This window comes from Oryx dammah, unplaced genomic scaffold (genome assembly GCF_014754425.2).
Source record: "Oryx dammah isolate SB20612 unplaced genomic scaffold, SCBI_Odam_1.1 HiC_scaffold_24, whole genome shotgun sequence".
NCBI lineage: Eukaryota > Metazoa > Chordata > Mammalia > Artiodactyla > Bovidae > Oryx > Oryx dammah.
The window spans coordinates 26,615,256-26,634,521 of NW_024070208.1; the positions used below are offsets into that span (position 1 = coordinate 26,615,256).

Consider the following 19,266-nt stretch of genomic DNA (forward strand, 5'->3'; position numbering starts at 1 on the left):
GTCAGCAGGCTGCTTCTGTGGCTACCGTGACATTCAGTGAAAGAAAGACTACGTTTTGCTATGCATTTACATGGTTATATTTATTACACAGATTATAAAACTATGAAAACATGGTTTTCTAATTAAACACCTCAAGGCTTAATATTTTGACTAATGGTCAATTAGGGGCAAAAACATCAAGATCACTTCAAAACGAAATTTCCTTCAAATGAGATCTGGCTACTGTAATATCTAGAACATAGTAAATATGCTCCAAAATGCTTGTTGCACGTAGGAAAAATGTCAGCCACTTGGGTGTATTTGTGGCATATGTGAAGGGCTGTTACATTGCTTTGTCATCAAAGATTTCCATTCTTCTTGATTCCTAAGGAGAGCTCAATAGAGACATCATGTTTTGATGCTGAAGGAGAATGAGCCTTCGTTAGAGTATGCACTGGAGATTCCCTGAGAAGTGCAATGGTCTCAACAAAGTCAGGATTAAGAGCCTGGGGTTTAATTTTCACCACTGAAATGGTCATCTTTATTGTATGTCCTTATGGCTGTCTAAATTGTTACAGCCAGCTAGAAAAGCAATGAGCAAAAAAGTGTATAGAATTTCATCGAATTAAAGGTGCTACCTATTGTAAGGTGCACCATTATCTTATATACTACTTAGAGAAAATAATTCAAATTAAACCATGGCACAGTACCTCTTTCCAATTAATAACATTTTGTATATTGAAGAGCTCTTTTAGACTTATTTAGCATAGTTTAAAAAATGATTTATCACTTGTTCCTTTTAAAAGGGAAATATAAATGAAACTGATTGGTTAAAGCATTCCTGAAATACTTCCCATTCATGGTCTGACTCTTCTAAATGACTTTTGACTCACATCCATAAATGCATATGTCCGAAACCTTGCTGATGCAACAGTTCTTGAAAGAAATGCTCCGTTGTTTTCTTTGGAATTTTTCTCCAATCCACCAACAGTTTTAGTGCTATCATTTTGTTGTTCTTGCTAGAACTGTCTAGACACATCTCAAAAGCATCCAGGACTAACATGCTTGATGGGTTACTTAGGTTCTTTGGGGCTTCTTTGATGGAATTTAATCACTCAGCTGTCACAAATAATTATTTGGGGGGAAGTGATGTTTATTTGGGGGATGATTTCTTACTCTAGATTTTTTTTTTTTTTTTTTTTGCTTTACACTCTTAAGTGTGGAACCAAACTTTTGGCCATTGGCAATTTAGCATAGCAACACAGTAATAAACCACTCTTTGTTACTCAAACTCATGATTTTGATTTCTTGATTTCATTATATTCATAATATTATTTCTAAGCATGTCAAAGAATACCGGAGTTTCTCTAGGGTTTTCTATACTTGTCTAAATTCAATTTCATGTTTTTATCAATTAAATCACTTTTATTGGAAGTTAAGTGGTTCCTGTTCAAAATTAGAAAACAAAATAGTGTTTGGTCCTTTAATGCTAGTCCCATTGCATGCACAAACCAATCACATCAACCTCTCATTGCTTTGAATTTTCCTTCATCCATCTGATGGTCTGAGCAATTTCCTCTCCCTTCACATATGTTGCTTAGGTGTGATTGTCAGTTCTTTTCCATTATCTCAGTAACAGACGGAGAAGGCAATGGCACCCCACTCCAGTGCACTTGCCTGGAAAATCCCATGGATGGAGGAGCCTGGTAAGCTGCAGTCCATGGGGTCACGAAGAGTTGGACATGACTGAGCGACTTGACTTTCACTTTTCACTTTCATGCATTGGAGAAGGAAATGGCAACCCACTCCAGTGTTCTTGCCTGGGGAATCCCAGGGATGGGGGAGCCTGGTGAGCTGCCGTCTATGGGGTCGCACAGAGTCTGACACGACTGAAGCGACTTAGCAGCAGCAGCAGTAACAGAATGTAACACAGATTCATTTAGTTGTGGGTGTCTTTCTTTTTTAGTTCCTACAGAGCACTTGATTATTGTTTTTTGCAATAAAATATAGAATTTCAGTCATTCTTCCAGTGACAAAGTTTGGCTTTACTAAGTTCACACTTGTGTTCCATTGCTGTTTCCATTCCTTCCTTCGTATATAGCAGCTTTTCATGTCAAAGCTGAATCATAGTATGAGCTTCCTAAAGATATTTTACATGGAAATTCAACTCATCGTAGTTATCGATCAACACGTATCACTTAGCACAAGGGACCACAACATGAACAACTCTGACCAAGTTTGTACAGACACAGCTACATCACAACTGACCAGCAGCTACTACAGGATACAATCAATGTCAGACTTACACTGGGTGAGGAACCTCCTGAGGAAAAGTAAAACTTGACCCACATTCACGTCAGACAGATTGAGTGGGTCTAAGAATGGGAGCTGGGAGATGAGGATGGGAGTCGAGCAGTAGAGGTCATGTTGCAAGATGCAATGGTAAAGGCCCTGCCCTGCCAGGGGAGCTTTCCTGTGAGTTCTGGCAGTATAATCAGACTCAGACTCAGTGGCAAGGCATATGGGTTAGGGGAGAGGACCCAGCAACCCTGCTGTGTTAGTCCTCCCACCTTACCTAAGTGTAACACAGAGGAGAGAAGGCTTGTGCTCATTTTGCATGGCCTGGTATAGTAATAAAAAAAAAGATGAAGAGCAGCTGTGGTCTTGGAAGGACAGATGTTTGTAGAGTAAAATGCTGGCTAGATCACCTAGGCTCAGAAAGAAAAAGATTACTGGAAGCTTGCACTAATTCAGGGATATAGACACCTCTCAGGGACTGTCCAGATATTTATTGTGCAATTCTCGTATGCAAGGTATTGTGCTTTTAAATATACTGAAATTCTTTCATAGCTCTAGCAAGGGTATAGATGTAATGTGGCCTCCTCCATAACCATGGGATGGTGATGCTGAGCAAGAGTTACATGACCTGTTTCAGTATTAAATATCTCAGAATTTACAAAGAGATAGCAAAGAAATGGATTTTCCCGTTTCTTTCTTTTTACTTCATACCTCATAGATAGATTTTTCCCTTTCCTTTCTTTTTACCTCATAGATAGGACTTACCTTTAGTTAAGTCCTAAATTTGTTTTTCTCTAGTTTTATTGAGTTATAATTGACACACAGTACTGTGTAAGTAAGTTTAAGGTATATATTGTGAAATAGTTACCCAAATAAGTTTAGTTACATCCATCATCTCAGGTGGGAGAGGGGTTCAGGATGGGAAACATGTGTATACCCGTGGCAGATTCATGTTGATGTATGGCAAAACCAATACAATATTGTAAAGTAAAAATAAATAAATAAATAAAATGACTAGGAAAAAAAAAAGAAAAAAATCTCTTTCTTTTGTAATGAGAACTCTTAGGATCTACTCTGTCAACAACTTCCTTCTCCAGGGGATCTTCCCAACCCAGGGATTGAACCCAGGTCTCCCACATTGCAGGCAGATGCTTTAACCTCTGAGCCACCAGGGAAGGCATATTAGTGTTAACTATAGTCATCATGTTGTACATTAGCACTTGAAATATGGCTAGCATGACTGATTTTAAACTTTATTAAATTTAACTTTAAATATCTATGTGTGGCTAATGGTACCAAATTGGGCAGCAAGAGCAGGGTAACAGGCGAGTATTAATATATTAATTTGTAAGGCTTCGTTAGTAGCTCAGTAGTAAAGAATCTGCCTGAAAATGCAGGAGATGTGGATTCGATTGCTGGGTCAGGAAGACCCCCTGAGAAGGAAATGGCTTCCCACTCTAGTATTCTTGCATGGAGAAGCCCACGGATAGAGGAGCCTGGCAGTCTTCAGTCCATGGGGTCGCGAAGAGTCAGACATGACTTAGCGATTAAACAACAATATTAAACTGTAAGTTCAGGAGGGCAGTGTTTACACATGTCACTGCTGTATTCTAATGTCTTTCATGGTGCTTGGACTATGAGAGAGACTTAGCTCACCATTTTATCTTGCTGTTGGAGACATACTCAGTGTAACAAGTCCTCAGTTTCTATGGGGATAAAGATTTTTGCTAAGTATGGTAGACAGTTTTTGAACTTCTTCCAGCTCAGTTATCCTGGCAACAGATGTGAGTCTCAAGGTGAAAGAGGTTTAGATCTATCTGTGGAATTTTTTTTTCATGAATGTTAGTCTTCATCTTTTGCAGTTTCTCTGAAAATAACCCATAAGATACACATTACATTTTTGTTCGATCATACTAGTCTTACTGACATGGCAAATTGAGATTTTTTATTTCTTATCTTTTAATCTGTTAGAGTCACTTGTATTTTATTAAAGGTAGTTTATATAAGAAAATATTTTTATGTTTTGCGTTCAGGTAACCTGCACAGTCCCTTAAAGAAGTAGACTTAATTAGCTCTAGTTGTTGAGATCACAGTGAGATATAATTGGTAGTTAAGGTTAATCTCCTATGACAGCTGTGGTTTACCACATGATAGAATACACACAATCTTATACCATAAACAGTTTAAATAGTTTCCTATAGAAAGCAGTCTTGTGTCAACTTTACAAATCAACAATTCTTAGAACTCTTAAAACAAATCCTTAAATATTAGGAAAGCTCTTCTCCTTCCTTAGAAAACAGGCTGACACATAAATTCAACTTTAAAATGGCAAGTTAAATAATGGGTATACATTTACTTTCAATTAAAGAGAACAAGTATGTAAAATTTCACTGATGCTTACCTTATCTGTCCAATAAGACATTATGGCCAGCTAAGCATGTAACTTTTCAAAGAACTTGTTTGAATATTTCATTGTTTCAGAGTTTCATTGAATCCATCAACTTTCTGACTTCAGTTATACTTTTAAAGTCAAGGCTCTGTAAGATCTGGGAGAAGCACACCACAATAACTAAAAAAGAGTACAAAGGAAACAAGAGGCAAAACACACTCACCAAATGCAAACAAGATGAAAACAGGAATGATACTACAATTTTCTAGAATGTGGAATCCAAATCTCAAGGAATTAATTGGGGTATAGAGGGTTATAATGTAATAATAAAGAATATAAACTACAAAGGTATTATCTTTGTCTTAAACTTTTGTATGACAAATAATAAACCAAAAAAAACCCACAAATAAAAATAAAACCCCAAAATACAATGTCCCAGAAACACAAGAACTTGATAAAGCCATCATAGTGAGTCTACAGTAGTATACTTGAAGTATATTTGAAATTAAGAAAAAAAGGAAATATAAGTATATATTAATAGTATATGATTATTATACAGTATGTTCAAACAACATAGAAGTATAAAATAAGAAAAGAGAACATCTCAATTATAATTCCCTTATTCTACAATCTGCCCAGAGATGACCTCTAGTGTTTTCTATGTATCTTTGTATAACTTTTCCTTAATCATTCATAGAGCTTTTCAATTCCTGAAGATAAGTTTTCTTGATTCATAGTAGGGATTTACCATACTTTTGAAAACTATTCTGCTAGTGATGGGTTTTGGGTTTTCAGTGAACATATTTATACAAATATCTTTGTGCATGTGTGGAATATCTCTCTGACAAATAACAAAGAGGTGGAGTTTTGAAGTCGCATATACCATGTGGGACAAAGTCGGAACTGACAAGGGATTGTCATGAAGTGTGAAAAGTAGACCTATATAGTTGTAAGGAACTGAGATTGGGGATTTTTTCTTTTTACTCCAGCACAACTTTGGATGCACACAACATTTTATTTTACTGTAGAAACTAATAGCAACCTTTCTAATGTTTCACTGTGTAGTTTCCTGAAGGCTTCTGCCAGTCACCCATTATCACATTAACTACTATAATTAAGGAAAGTCAAATTCATTTGAAAGTGTTATTTAATTCATTTATGGTGTCTTATCCTGTATTTTCCCAGTCAATTAGTAGTAAGATATAATTCCTCCATCATGAAAGTGAGGTGAAATTTACTAAATGTTTTTTGTCATATTTCAAAATGATCTATGAGTTTTTCTTGTTTAATCTGTTCATGTAGATTTTCCTAATACTAAAACATCCTGAAATAAGCCCTACTTAATCGTTGTGAATTAATATTTAATAGAAGGCTGAATTTAATATATTAATGTTTAGGGTACTGTATATTTATCCTGTATTCTTAAGTCATAATTAGATTATGCTTTACTTTGTTCTTGTTCAGTTTGGGTATCTGGCTTATGTTAGTCTTGAAAAAATATTTTCCAATTTCCTGGAATAGTTTGAATATGACAATAATTATCTATTCTTTGAGAGAGATTCCTTCTAGCATACAACTACTTATCAACTTTTCCAGTGTTGTCTATATTTAAAGACCACATTGTTATTGTTGTTCAGTCACTAAGTCATGTCCAGCTCTTTGCAATCCCACAGACGGCAGCATGCCAGGCTTCCCTGTCCATCACCATCTCCTAGAGCTTAGTCAAACTCATGTCCATTCAGTCAGTGATGCCATCCCACCATCTCATCCTCTGTCGTCCCTTTCTTTTTACATCGACTTTAACACTTTGTATTTCCTGGAAAAAGCTTCAAAGTTTACAGGTTTTAATATGTAACCTTTTAATACATTTTTATAAAATGTTGTATTTGATTTTCTCTTTAATCCAAATATTAGTTAGAAAAAAAAGTCTTCAACTGCCTATGGTGTCTGGGCTGCTTCATATACACTGCCTCTCCCATCTCCATTGTCAGAGAATGAAACCTCCAATATTTATTAACACAATAGTTAAAAGTGTGAAATTCTCACTTTAACCATAAAAAAAAACAAACCTATACACTTCTTGATATGGAGAATTTATATTTTAATACTTACTAGTTGAGAAAATGCAAGATTAGATACTGAAAATAAATTTACTAGTTCTTTTAAATTCATACAAATTTATCTAATCACAATGGAACCTAATACATTTGAGTGAGAGTAGTAGTATTTATGTGTAAGGGTACTACTCAGTCTGTCTGCCAGGAGTCTGATACCTTGACTTACAGCCCTCTTGTAAGAGCTGCTTAGCCCCAGGTCCCAGGCCTACAGGCTGAGAACTGCTGTTCTGATTCCTGCTCTTTGTCTGTCCAGTCTGCTTACCTGACTCCTGTTGCTTATGTCATTCCTTGGGCTTGAATGTTCTCCCCCTGCATATAATTGACATATAAAATAATGAGTTTAAGGTGTAAAATCTGTTGATTTGATGCATATATACTGTGAAATGGTTACCATAGTACCATTAGTTAATGCTTCAGTCAAAAACCGTATGATGACCTTTTTTTTTTTACAGTGAGAACATTTAAGATCTACTCTCTTAGCAACTTTCAAGCATATAAAACAGTATTGTAAACTATATTCACCATGCTGTATGTTAGATCCCCAGAACTTACTCATCTTGTAACCAAAATTTCCCCCATGTCTAGTACCTGTCTTTAGTGTTTGACTTTTTTAGATTCCATATGCAAGTGAGATCTTACAGTATTCATCTTTCTCTGATTTATTTCACTTAATTCAATGACCTTAAGTTCCATTCATGCTGGGTTCTTATTTTATGAGGAAAAAATGAATCCCTATATTATTTAGGCCACTGTCATTTAAGTTTTCTGGGAAAGAAGTTCAAACCATCAAAAATTTCAAGAATTAAACCTCACTTGTTCAACTCTGTGACTGTATGCATAACCTGCTTTAGAGGTAGACTGGGGTGCCATTTGTGAATGAACAAACCCAGAGGTCACCCCGTCTGCTCACCCTGGTGTGGTCTCCCTGCACTGAGCTCTCTGACATCTTTCATACACATGCCTAGTGGATTCTGTGTGTGCTGCAGCTGGCACACCAGGAATTACATTGTTTTAAATTGAGTTAGTTTCATTATATTAAAAAAACTAATGTCTTTTTTTTAAATTTTTATTTTTACTTTATTTTACTTAATGTCTTTCTTTTCCACAGTTTGTTGTGATCCACACAGTCAAAGGCTTTGATGTAGTCAATAGAGCAGAAGTAGATGTTCTTCTGGAACTCTCTTGCTTTTTTGATGATCCAATGGATGTTGGCAATTTAATCTCTGGTTCCTCTGCCTTTTTGAAATCCAGCATGAACATCTGGAAGTTCACGGTTCAAGTCCTTTTGAAGCCTGGCTCGGAGAATTTTGAGCATTACTCTACTAGTTTGTGAGATGAGTGCAATTTTGCCATAGTTTGAGCATTCTTTGGCATTGCCTTTCTTTGGGATTGTAATGAAAACTGACCTTTTCCAGTCCTGTGGCCACTGCTGAGTTTTCCAAATTTGCTGGCATATTGAGTGCAGCACTTTCACAGCAACATCTTCTAGCATTAGAAATAGCTCAACAGGAACTCCATCACCTCCTCTAACTTTGTTCGTAGTGATACTTCCGAAGGCCCAATTGACTTCGCATTCCAGGATGTCTGGCTCTAGGTGAGTGATCACACCATCGTGCTTCTCTGGGCCTTGATGGTCTTTTTTTGTATAGTTCTTCTGTGTATTCTTGCCACATCTTAATATCTTCTGCTTCTGTTAGGTCCATACCATTTCTGTCCTTTATTGTGCCCATCTTTGCATGAAACATTCTCTTGGTATCTCTAATTTTCTTGAAGAGATCTCTAGTCTTTCCCATTCTTTTGTTTTCATCTATGTCTTTGCATTGATCACTGAGGAAGGCTTTCTTATCTCTCCTTGCTATTCTTTGGAACTGTGCATTCAAATGGGTATATCTTTCCTTTTCTACTTTGCCTTTCACTTTTCTTCTTTTCAGAACTATTTGTAAGGCCTCCTCAGAAAACACTTTTTCCTTTTTGCATTTCTTTTTCTTGGGGATGGTCTTGATCCCTGCCTCCTCTACAATGTCAAAAACCTCTCTTCATAGTTCTTCAGGCACTTTGTCTATCAGATCTAATCCCTTGAATCTATTTGTCACTTCTACTATATAGTCATAAGGGATTTGATTTAGGTCATACCTGAATGGTCTAGTGGTTTTCCCCACTTTCTTCAATTTAATTCTGACTTTGGCAATAAGGAGTTTATGATCTGAGCTACAGTCAGCTCCTGGTCTTGTTTTTGCTGAGTGTATAGAGCTTCTCCATCTTTGTCTGCAAATAATATAATCAGTCTGATTTTGGTATTGACCATCTGGTGATGTCCATGTGTAGAGTCTTCTCTTGTGTGTTTGGAAGAGGGTGTTTGCTATGATCAGTGCATTCTCTTGGCAAAATTCTATTAGCCTTTGCCCTGCTTCATTCTGCAGTCCAAGGCCAAATTTGCCTGTTACTCCGGGTATTTCTTGATTTCCTACTTTTGCATTCCAGTTCCCTATAATGATGGAGAAGGAAATGGCAACCCACTCCAGTACTCTTCCCTGGAAAATCCCATGGATGGAGGAGCCTGCTGGGGTATAGTCCATGGGGTTGCAAGAGTCAGACACGACTCAGTGATTTCACTTTCACTTTCGCTATAAAGAAAAGGGCATCTTTTTTGAGTGTTACTTCTAGAAGGTCTTGTAGGTCTTCATAGAACCATTCAACTTCAGCTTCTTCAGCATTACTGGTTGGGGCATAAACTCAGATTACTGTAATATTGAATGGTTTGCTTTGGAAACCAACAGAGATCATTCTGTCATTTTTGAGATTACATCCAAGTACTGCATTTTGGACTCTTTTGTTGATGGGAATACTAGACCACCTGACCTGTCTCTTGAGAAATCTGTATGCAGGTCAGGAAGCAAGAGTTAGAACTGGACATAGAACAAGAGACTGGTTCCAAATTGCGAAAGGAGCACATCAAGGCTGTATAGTGTCACCCTGCTTTTTAACTTACATCCAGAGTACATCATGAGAAATGCTGGGCTGGATGAACCACAAGCTGGAATCAGGATTGCTGGGAGAAATATTAATAACCTCAGATAGGCAGATGACACCACCCTTATGGCAGGAAGCAAAGAAGAACTAAAAAGCCTCTTGATGAAAGTGAAAGAGGAGAGTGAAAAAGTTGGCTTAAAACAACATTCAAAAAACTAAGATCATGGCATCTGGTCCCATCACTTCATGGAAAATAGATGTGGGAACAATGGAAACAGTGACAGACTTTATTCTTTTGGGTTCCAAAATCACCGCAGATGGTAATTCCAGCCATGAAATTAAAGGACTCTTGCTCCTTGGAAGGAAAGTTATGACCAACCTAGATAGCATATTAAAAAGCAGAGACATTACTTTGCCAACAAAGGTCTGTTTAGTCAAGGCTATGGTTTTTCTAGTAGTCATGTATGGATGTGAGAGTTGGACTAGAAAGAAAGCTGAGCCCCAAAGAATTGATGCTTTTGTGGTGTTGGAAAAGAGTCTTGAGAGTCCCTTGGACTGCAAGGAGATCCAACCCGTCCATCCTAAAGGAAATCAGTCCTGAATATTCATTGGAAGGACTGATGCTGAAGTTGAAACTCCAATACTTTGGCCACCTGATGTGAAGAACTGACTCATCGGAAAAGACCCTGAAAGTGAAAGTGAAAGTGAAGTCGCTCAGTTGTGTCCGACTCTTTACAACCCCTTGGATAGTAGCCTGCACCAAGCTCCTCCATCCATGGGATTTTCAAGGCAAGAGTACTGGAGTGGGTTGCCATTTCCTTCTCCAAGGAATCTTCCCAACCCAAGGATCGAACCGAGGTCTCTCACATTGTAGACAGATGCTTTACCGTCTGAGCCACCAAGGAGACCCTAATGCTGGGAAAGATTGAAGGCAGAAGGAGGAGAAGGGAACGACAGAGGGTGAAATGGTTGGATGGCATCACTGACTCAATGGACATGTGTTTGAGTAAACTCTGGGAGTTGGTAATGATAGGGAAGCCTGGCATTCTGCAGTTCATGGGGTCACAAAGAGTTGGACACAACTGAGCCAGTGAACTGAACTGAATGTCTTTCTTAGACTTCTCACTTTTTTGGGGGAAAAAACTGAGGTAATTGTTTTGTATGTCAGATAAACATTTTATTGCATATACGCCTGAATATATATTCATATATGCATGCATTTTATCTCCTGTTTTGAATGATACAGAATTCTAGTTTCAGAAATTAACACTGCTACCCTCCTCCCTTCAATTTGAAGATTTTATTTCTTTATCTACTTGATAGCAAAGCTTACTGGCTATTATTACTTGGATCCAATGTTTCTAATAAAAATTATGGTGTAAATCTGATTATTATTTCTTTATTTTTTTTTTTTTTTGATTATTATTTCTTTAAAGAAATTTGTTTTTCACCTTTTTCTTGGGAAGCTTTTCAGTTCTTTTTTTAATCTTTACTCTGAAATTTCATGAGGATAAGATCCATTAATCTTGCCTACACTTTCCATCTAAAGATGTCTGGGTATTCCCGTAGCTCTAAGCCTAGTTTTTGCCTATCGGCTTCAGTTCTAGCCAGTACTTTAAGTTCAAGAAATAAAGTAGGCCAGCAAATGTTGCTACAGAGAGAAGTTGTCAGAAATCTGCATTTTCCTTGTGGTCAAGAGAGAGGTTTTAGATGGTGTAAATAAGAGATGTCAGTGGGAAGGTAGGGAACCATTTCAAAATCTGGCAGCACCAAGAAATAGGGGATAAGTGTTTACCTGAGAGTCATGAAAATCAGGTTCTAGGCTTGTCCCTACTTAATAAAATCTGGAATGGAGTTCACTTTCTTTATCTACAAAATAGAAATGTGGAACCTTGATGACCTCAAAGATCCTCTCCAAGGGTTCAAAGATCTACTCAGTGGTTCTCCTCAAGGGAATTCATCCTCACTAGGGAGAGTTTTGGGGTCACTTTTGGCATTTAGTATGCAGGGGCCAGGGATAACAAATATGTTTGAGTAAATGAGAAAAGCTTGCAAATGAAAGAATTGTCCAGGATAAAGTAAAAGCCAGTGATGTCCCTCAGGAAATACCATGAGAAATAGGAACAACTAGCCATGAAGTGATTTCTTCTGCTTCCTGGCTTCTCCTATCCCAGCCCTTTCCTACATGAGTAGGACATAATGGAAACACCCTCGTGCCTGACAGAGCAATCTAACTTTGGCTGCTGATGAAATGTGCTGCTTCTTTGTCTCCCAGATTGCTGGAATTGAGCCACTCTTATCTCTGACTTTCTAGGTCGGACAGATGTCTTTCTCCAACGATCAATGACTATGCCCTATTACAAGCTTGCGTGTTTTTGTGTCATTTTTCTTATCCATCTGGTTATGTTCAAACTATTATACCCACTTTCTTCAAACCAAAGACTGTGGAGAACAAATGTCATTCTCCATGGCTGAAATGGAGAAGATTCAGTCTAAAAGGCCAACTCTTACTACACAGAACCCAGGGAATATTGATAATGGTTTAGATGTAGGAGGCCTCTAAGCAGGACAAGGCCTGGCATAACCATTTTACATCTGCTCTGCATACCTGAGAGGAAAGACTTCAAATTCGGTAAAGCAAAGCACAGAAGATTAAGAGCTACTGGGTCTCACCTCTACTGCACTTTCATTAGCTTTGTAACTTGTATTGACTTAAGTGTAATTTGAAGATTCACTGTTTCATCTTGAAATATGTGTTTTGTATATAGAAACCTGCTACTAACTTGGCTCAGATCCTCCTTAGAGACACATTTTAACTGAAACAGGTCATTCCAAGGGAAATATTATTTTTCAGGAATAACTAGTACAACTCTCACTATAGCACAATCTGAGATTCAGAGAAGTTTGGGAGGAAGCAACTTACGTCTCTTGCTCATTTGCTTCAGGTCCACCTGGGGCAGCCCTGGCCTTCTGCACATTCTCTAACTCTGGATTTTACTCCCATGGGACCTTGATCCCTAGATATTTGCATTTATTTTCTCTAAATCCTTTCCCCTTTACCCCCTTTTAATTTAGTTACACTTACTGCTATGGAGCTTCCCTGGTGGCTCAGATGGTGAAGAGTCTTCTTGCAGTGTGGGAGTCTGCATACAGTTTGATCCCTGGGTCGGGAAGATCCCCTGGAGAAGGAAATGGCAACCCCCCCTCCAATATTCTTGCCTGGAGAATCCCATGGATGGAGGAGCCTGGTGGGCTATAGTCCATGGGGTCGCAAAGAATCAGACATGACTGAGTGGCTTCACTTACTTTATCTGCCGTATTTTCCCAGTATTGAGTTTCACCTCTCAAAACCTTGATAAATTCTGTTTTTCTGTCTAAATGCTTCACTCTTCTTCCCTACTCTGTGTTTAGATAACTTCCACTGGTCCTTCAACCCTCAGTTCAGGAGCCATCATCCCAAGAAGTGTCCCTTTCTGTTCCTAGACTTGTCTCTATTATAAACTTTCTCTAGGTGTGGTCTCTAGGTCCATATAGTCAAGGCTATGGTTTTTCCAGTAGTCATGTACTGTTGTGAGAGCTGGACCATAAAGAAGGCAGAGCGCCACAGAATCAGTGCTTTTGAACTGTGAACTTGGGCAAACTCCGGGAGGTGGTGAGGGACGGGGGTGCTTGCTGCAGTCCATGGGAGCATAAAGAGTCAGACATGACTTGGTGACTGAACAACAACAAGGTGTTGTCTGAGAGAATGACCCTAGGAAGACCTCTTACAAGTGCAGATTCCTGGCCTGTATCCCGTTCTTGCTGAATCAGAACTCTGGGTGGGACCCAGAATCCACAGTTTTCATAAGCTACTTAGTGTGGTTTTGAGTATATTTCTCTCTTTTTTAAAAAAAATATTAATTCATAAACCATTTGAGGGGAGCTGTGGCATATTGTTTACCTTTGTATCCATAGTATCTAAACAGCACCACACATATAGTAGGTATTGAATACAATTGCACTAAAATGCGATTTAAAACCCAGGTTTGAGTCCTGGCTCTACCATTTGCTAGATATGGGGTTGGGACAAGTTATCAAAAGTTTCTGACTCTAAATTTCTTAAGAAATAGAGATAATAATAATGTCAGTGCTTTGTGATGAACATGAAACAAATATCATTATCAGTCTCATAGATTTTTAGATTTAAAATTTCCAACATTAAGAGGCTAAGAGGAAACTCCTAGGAGTGGAGGGATTTCTATGAAATGACATTTCAAAACATTGTGTGAATTGAAAATTTTAACAAATAACCCAGAACTGAAAGGACTGCCCTGCTTGGTTATCCCAATTCTCTTGCATTGATTTGCTGGACTGGTGATTTTCTAGTTCAGCATTTCTGGTATTCAGTCTTTGCAGAGAGTAAAATGCGGTAAACAAGTGGTTTATGTCTATACCTACTGAGCTGTTTGCTTACTGTCTCCAACTCTCTTATTTCAGCAATGCATTCATCTATCCATCCGATCAGCCTCTGTTGAGCATGTACATGTTCAAAGTGCTATTAATTATAATAGCTACCATTTATTTCTGAGCATCAGTGATGGAGCAGCTACCATGTTAAAAATTTTATGTACCTTCTGTCAGTTTTTCTAGCAAGATTATGATACAGTGCTGTTATTTATTCCTATTCTACAGAAGAAGATCTTAAGCATATACTTGCCTAAAAATCTTATGGAAAGAGATGATGGAACCAGCATCTAGAGTAAGAAGGCTCTTACCCTAGAACCCTCTCTAGGGTAACTGTTATAATAACTGTTTTAATACCCTGCTTCCTCTCATTCAGTGTCCTTAAATCATATGCACCTAGGAAGAAACATAACAGGAAGAAACACCGCAGTGTTTGCAGGAAAAAACATGTCAGTGACCAAAAACAAAAAACAAAAGAAACAAAAGACAAAATAATTCTCTCTTGATTACAAAGATCTCCTTTCTCATTATTCTTCAAGGAATTAACAAAGTCAATTTTTTGTTCCATTTGTGCAGGCTTATATCTGTTTTGACTTTGTGTTGCATATTTTGTTTAGTTTCAACTTTAGAGAATGGTAGAGACACTTTTTGTCTTTTCAGTTTTCAATTCTATAGCTTTTGAACACCGTAGCTGTGTTTCTCTAAGCACTACTGAATGGTATGGCTCTGAAATATTAAGCCAGTTCCAATTTTCTCCCTAAGCCCAGTTATTACCCCCACTATTACAGTTGAAAATGGTTCCTTAGAATTTTCACCAGAACTGGTGTATCTGTTCTTGATCAGATTGGTCCTTCACAGTTGAGGCAGTTTTTTGATGATTGTCTTAGTAATGCCCTGTTTAGTTTACTAAGCACCAAACGTTGTCAGTCATTGGGGATTTCTGAAATGTCACAAGGATGATTAACACCTTGTCTTCTGAATTCTGCATATCAAAATTGGCTCTAAATGTGAAGCATTACTCAGGTGTGTGGCATTGCCTTTCTCTAATAGATTATTTAAAGCTTTTATCAGTCATGACAGATTGAAAGGATGAGGTTATCTTGTAAATCTTTACTACAGATTGAGGCAATAAATTAAAACACCATAGTGAGCAGCTTTCATACTGGCTTAAACAAATAATTAAATGATTATAGGCAGAATGAACAAATCCACAGGTCATTATGAAGTATACAGGAAAACCGATACATTACATTCTAAAGCTTACTTTTAAAAAAAGTCAGATTTTCTACTAACGTGGTTTTTAAGTATTTGAAGGTCTGTGGAATAAAATAATTTGCAATCATCATTTTTCAAGGGAATGGTAAGAAATGAAATAAAAATGCTAGATATTGATACATGCTGAGGAGGAATATTTATTGAACACTAATGAATGTTCAGCACAGTAACTTAATAGGGCATTAGTCATTTATCATCAATTTTCAAAAACTTGTGGATTGGAAGGATGATTGTAGGTTAGAGGGAAAATGTTCTAGGTTAGAGGAAAAAACACCTAGTCCTTAACGTTTCCTTACAAGAACTAGTCACAGTTGAATCATTCCTATGGAAATCTATAATAAAATTTTGGTTTTTACTTTAATGTTTTCATGATGAACATGCCATTAAAATATATTTGATATTTATGGAGACATAATCACTACCACAGGATTATCTATTAATATTAGTGATTGTAAGATTAATGAGATTGTAGGATTTATCTAGTTCTTGTGTAAAAAATAGTCCAGTGACATTGGCTATGAATATTCTTCTTGATTTCTGTTGTAGATTTTTTTAGCATGTAAACAAATGCTTTTCCAAAATAACTCAGACTATGTTCTTCATCCCTATAACAAGTCAGACAGAGGAAAGTCTGGCATGGCTAATTTTAAGGCTTCTGTCAAACTTAGTGTCATGAATAGGATGGTAGTGCTAACCAGCAGGACAGTTACTTCCATGGATGATGCCATAAAGACATCTTCATGGGTTCAGAAGAAATCATCTCTAGTTCATAAATGAGGAAACATATTACAACATGCAAGGGGTGGTTGAGGCTTCCATGGTAGCTCAGTTGGTAAAAAACCTGCCTACAGTGCAGGAGTCTCAGATCCAGTCCCTGGGTTGGGAAGATCCCCTGGAGAAGGGAATGGCAACTGGCTCCAGTATTCTTGCCTGGAGAATTCCATGGACAAAGGAGCCTGGAAGGCTACAGTTCATGGGGTCTGAAGAGTTAGACATGACTGAGCAACTAACACTTTCACTCAGAGGGTGGAAGAAAGTAAACAGATTTATTAATGCATTAATTGTGATAAATATGCAGTTTCCAGAGGTAAACTGATTTTGTACATATATAAGTTTTTCATATATATGATAGTCTAATGGAATATTTTATATGTTATTTCCACATTATACCTTTAAAAATATTTCTGTGGAGAAAAACTTTTATATTTGAATAAAAATCTGTTTTACTAAGAATTTGTAGCGAGTTTATGTTATGCAATTAGCTTTGTTGCTAGGCAGCCCCAATAGCAGTTTTGATGTGTAATTTGCTTGAAACTATTAAAAGGGCTCTGCTGAAGTTTTGAAACCAACTGAATTAGCTGCAGAGAATGTTAGGTGTTGCTATTTTAATGAACTGAAGCTTTGTGTTTGGGATTAAGTTTAGTGAAACCAAAATAATTTGGCACTTTGGGAATTGAAATCTGTTGAACAAAGTTGAGAGGAATTTAGCATTCACTCTTTATATCTTGGGGCATCCTAACCTTTGCCCACTAGTGCCTACTCCATATCTTAATTCAGAAATACTTTTTTCTTAAAAGTGCGTGCTGTACAACTTCTGCTCGGAAGCATTTCCTCTGTTTATATCTGCTCTGTCCTTGCTTTCTTCACCCCATACAGTCAAGTAGTGGACATTATGATGAGGCAGTCAAGGGGCCTCAGGTTTTCCCCCAACATTTCTGGCCCGCTCCCATCTTACTGGTTGGAGGGCCATCCCAACGTCTTGTACAGTTTTCACCTCTGTGACCAAGTCTTTAATCTGACGCTTGATTTAGACTTTTAAAATTCTGATTTTGCTAGAAAGTTATCTTGGTCTCCTATAAGTTGTTATCTTGAGGACTCAGACCCACCTCCCTCACCCGTGGGCTCACCTCCCAGAATCCTGACCCAGGTATGATGGCCAGAGATGGCCAGAGTTTGTATATTCCAGAGGTAAAATTAAAGAGCTTCTCTCTGCCTTATTCTCTCTGCTTCTCTCTGGAATTTCCAGATAACCTTTGGCCTGGGGTGATTTAAAACCCCTGCTAGTACAAATTCTAATCTGAATGGCACTCGGAAGACTGCTCAGTAAATCAAAAGACACTGTTTCCTCCATTAGTTTCTTCTTGAGTTTATTTATTATTATTATTATTTTTTTCTTAGCAGAAGTTGCAGGAATTACAGACTGCCTGCTTGCTGTTGATCTGGGATGTGGCTGCTTAAAGAATGAAATCTCATGACCTGCAGTGGTTATACACAGGTGAGGTTTGAGTATATGCTTAGTTAAGGATGTGAATATATTATTTCTTTAAAAATTACTGTATCATATTTCTGAGTTTTCTTGTGAAAGGGAAAAATAAAAAGCAAAATATGATCCAGGCCTTTAAAAAAATACAATTTGAGTCATTTTCCCATGATTACCATAATTCTGATGGTAATAGTTTTATATAAATTTTTCATTTTGGTTTTATCGTGTATTCTATATCACACATAATTAGATAAAAAACAGTAGTTTTTTATGATTTATTTCTGGATGCATATGACTTAGAACAGTGTTTGATTTTTGGAGTTGATGAATGTCAGAGTATTTTAATTTGAACAAATCAGGGCAAAGTATTCAGATTTGGAGATGAAACTCATGCAATGCTTGATACTCCAATGATTCATAATAGTAAGTTAAAGGTTTTATTTCTAAGAGTGTAAAATTTTATTTCTATTAGTGTAAAAATTTCCAGTATGCTGATATCTTAGACTACAAGCCGTTAGCATCTCAGATAAAATTCATTTATCAGATTTTTTTCCAACATAAGAGTTGTCTGAGATGGAATAGTACATACAACTGGAAAATTCTGAAAGGCGCACACATGAATTTATTTACAAAATAGAAACAGACTCACGGAATTAGAGAATGACTTTATTGTCACCAGAGAGGAAAGGTGTCGGGGGACGACATCATTAGGGAATTTAGGATTGGCATGTATACATTGCTATATTTAAAATAGATAACCAAGAAGGAGCCACTGTAAAAAAAGGGCGGGTGGGAAATTTTACCAGTAGTCTCACATTTATACCTATCCTTCTGCTGTTCAGTTCAGTCTCTCATTTGTGTCCGACTCTTTGCGACCCCATGAATTGCAGCACACCAGGCCTCCCTGTCTATCACCAACTCCCAGAGTTCACCCAAACTCATGTCCATCGAGTCGGTGATGCCATCCAGCCATCTCATCCTCTGTCATCCCCTTCTCCTCCTGCCCCCAATCCCTCCCAGCATCAGAGTCTTTTCCAATGAGTCAACTCTTCTCATGAAGTGGCCAAAGTATTGGAGTTTCAGCTTTAGCATCAGTCCTTCCAAAGAACACCCAGGACTGAACTCGCAAGAGTCTTCTCTAACACTACAGTTCAAAAGCATCAATTCTTCGGCCCTCAGCTTTCTTCACCATCCAACTTTCACATCCATACATGACCAATGGAAAAAGCATCGCCTTGACTAGATGGACCTTTATTGGCAAAGTAATGTCTCTGCTTTTGAATATGCTATCTAGGTTGGTCATAACTTTTCTTCCAAGGAGCAAGAGTCTTTTAATTTCATGGCTGCAATTACCATCTGCCGTGATTCTGGAGCCCCAAAAAATAAAGTCTGACACTGTTTCCACTGTTTCCCCATCTATTTCCCATGAAGTGATGGGACCGGATGCCATGATCTTCGTATTCTGAATGTTGAGCTTTAAGCCAACTTTTTCGCTCTCCTCTTTCACTTTCATCAAGAGGCTTTTTAGTTCC

At 37.6% G+C, this 19,266-nt stretch overlaps 1 long non-coding RNA gene across 1 annotated transcript in view; it reads left to right on the forward strand.

The window, feature by feature from the left end:
- LOC120883123 overlaps positions 1 to 19,266 on the forward strand; it is a 459,333-nt gene that overhangs the window by 180,692 nt on the left and 259,375 nt on the right. The window contains exon 5 of the long non-coding RNA XR_005725671.1: positions 17,653 to 17,746. This is a non-coding gene — a long non-coding RNA (uncharacterized LOC120883123). The remainder of the gene's footprint in view (positions 1 to 17,652; positions 17,747 to 19,266) is intronic.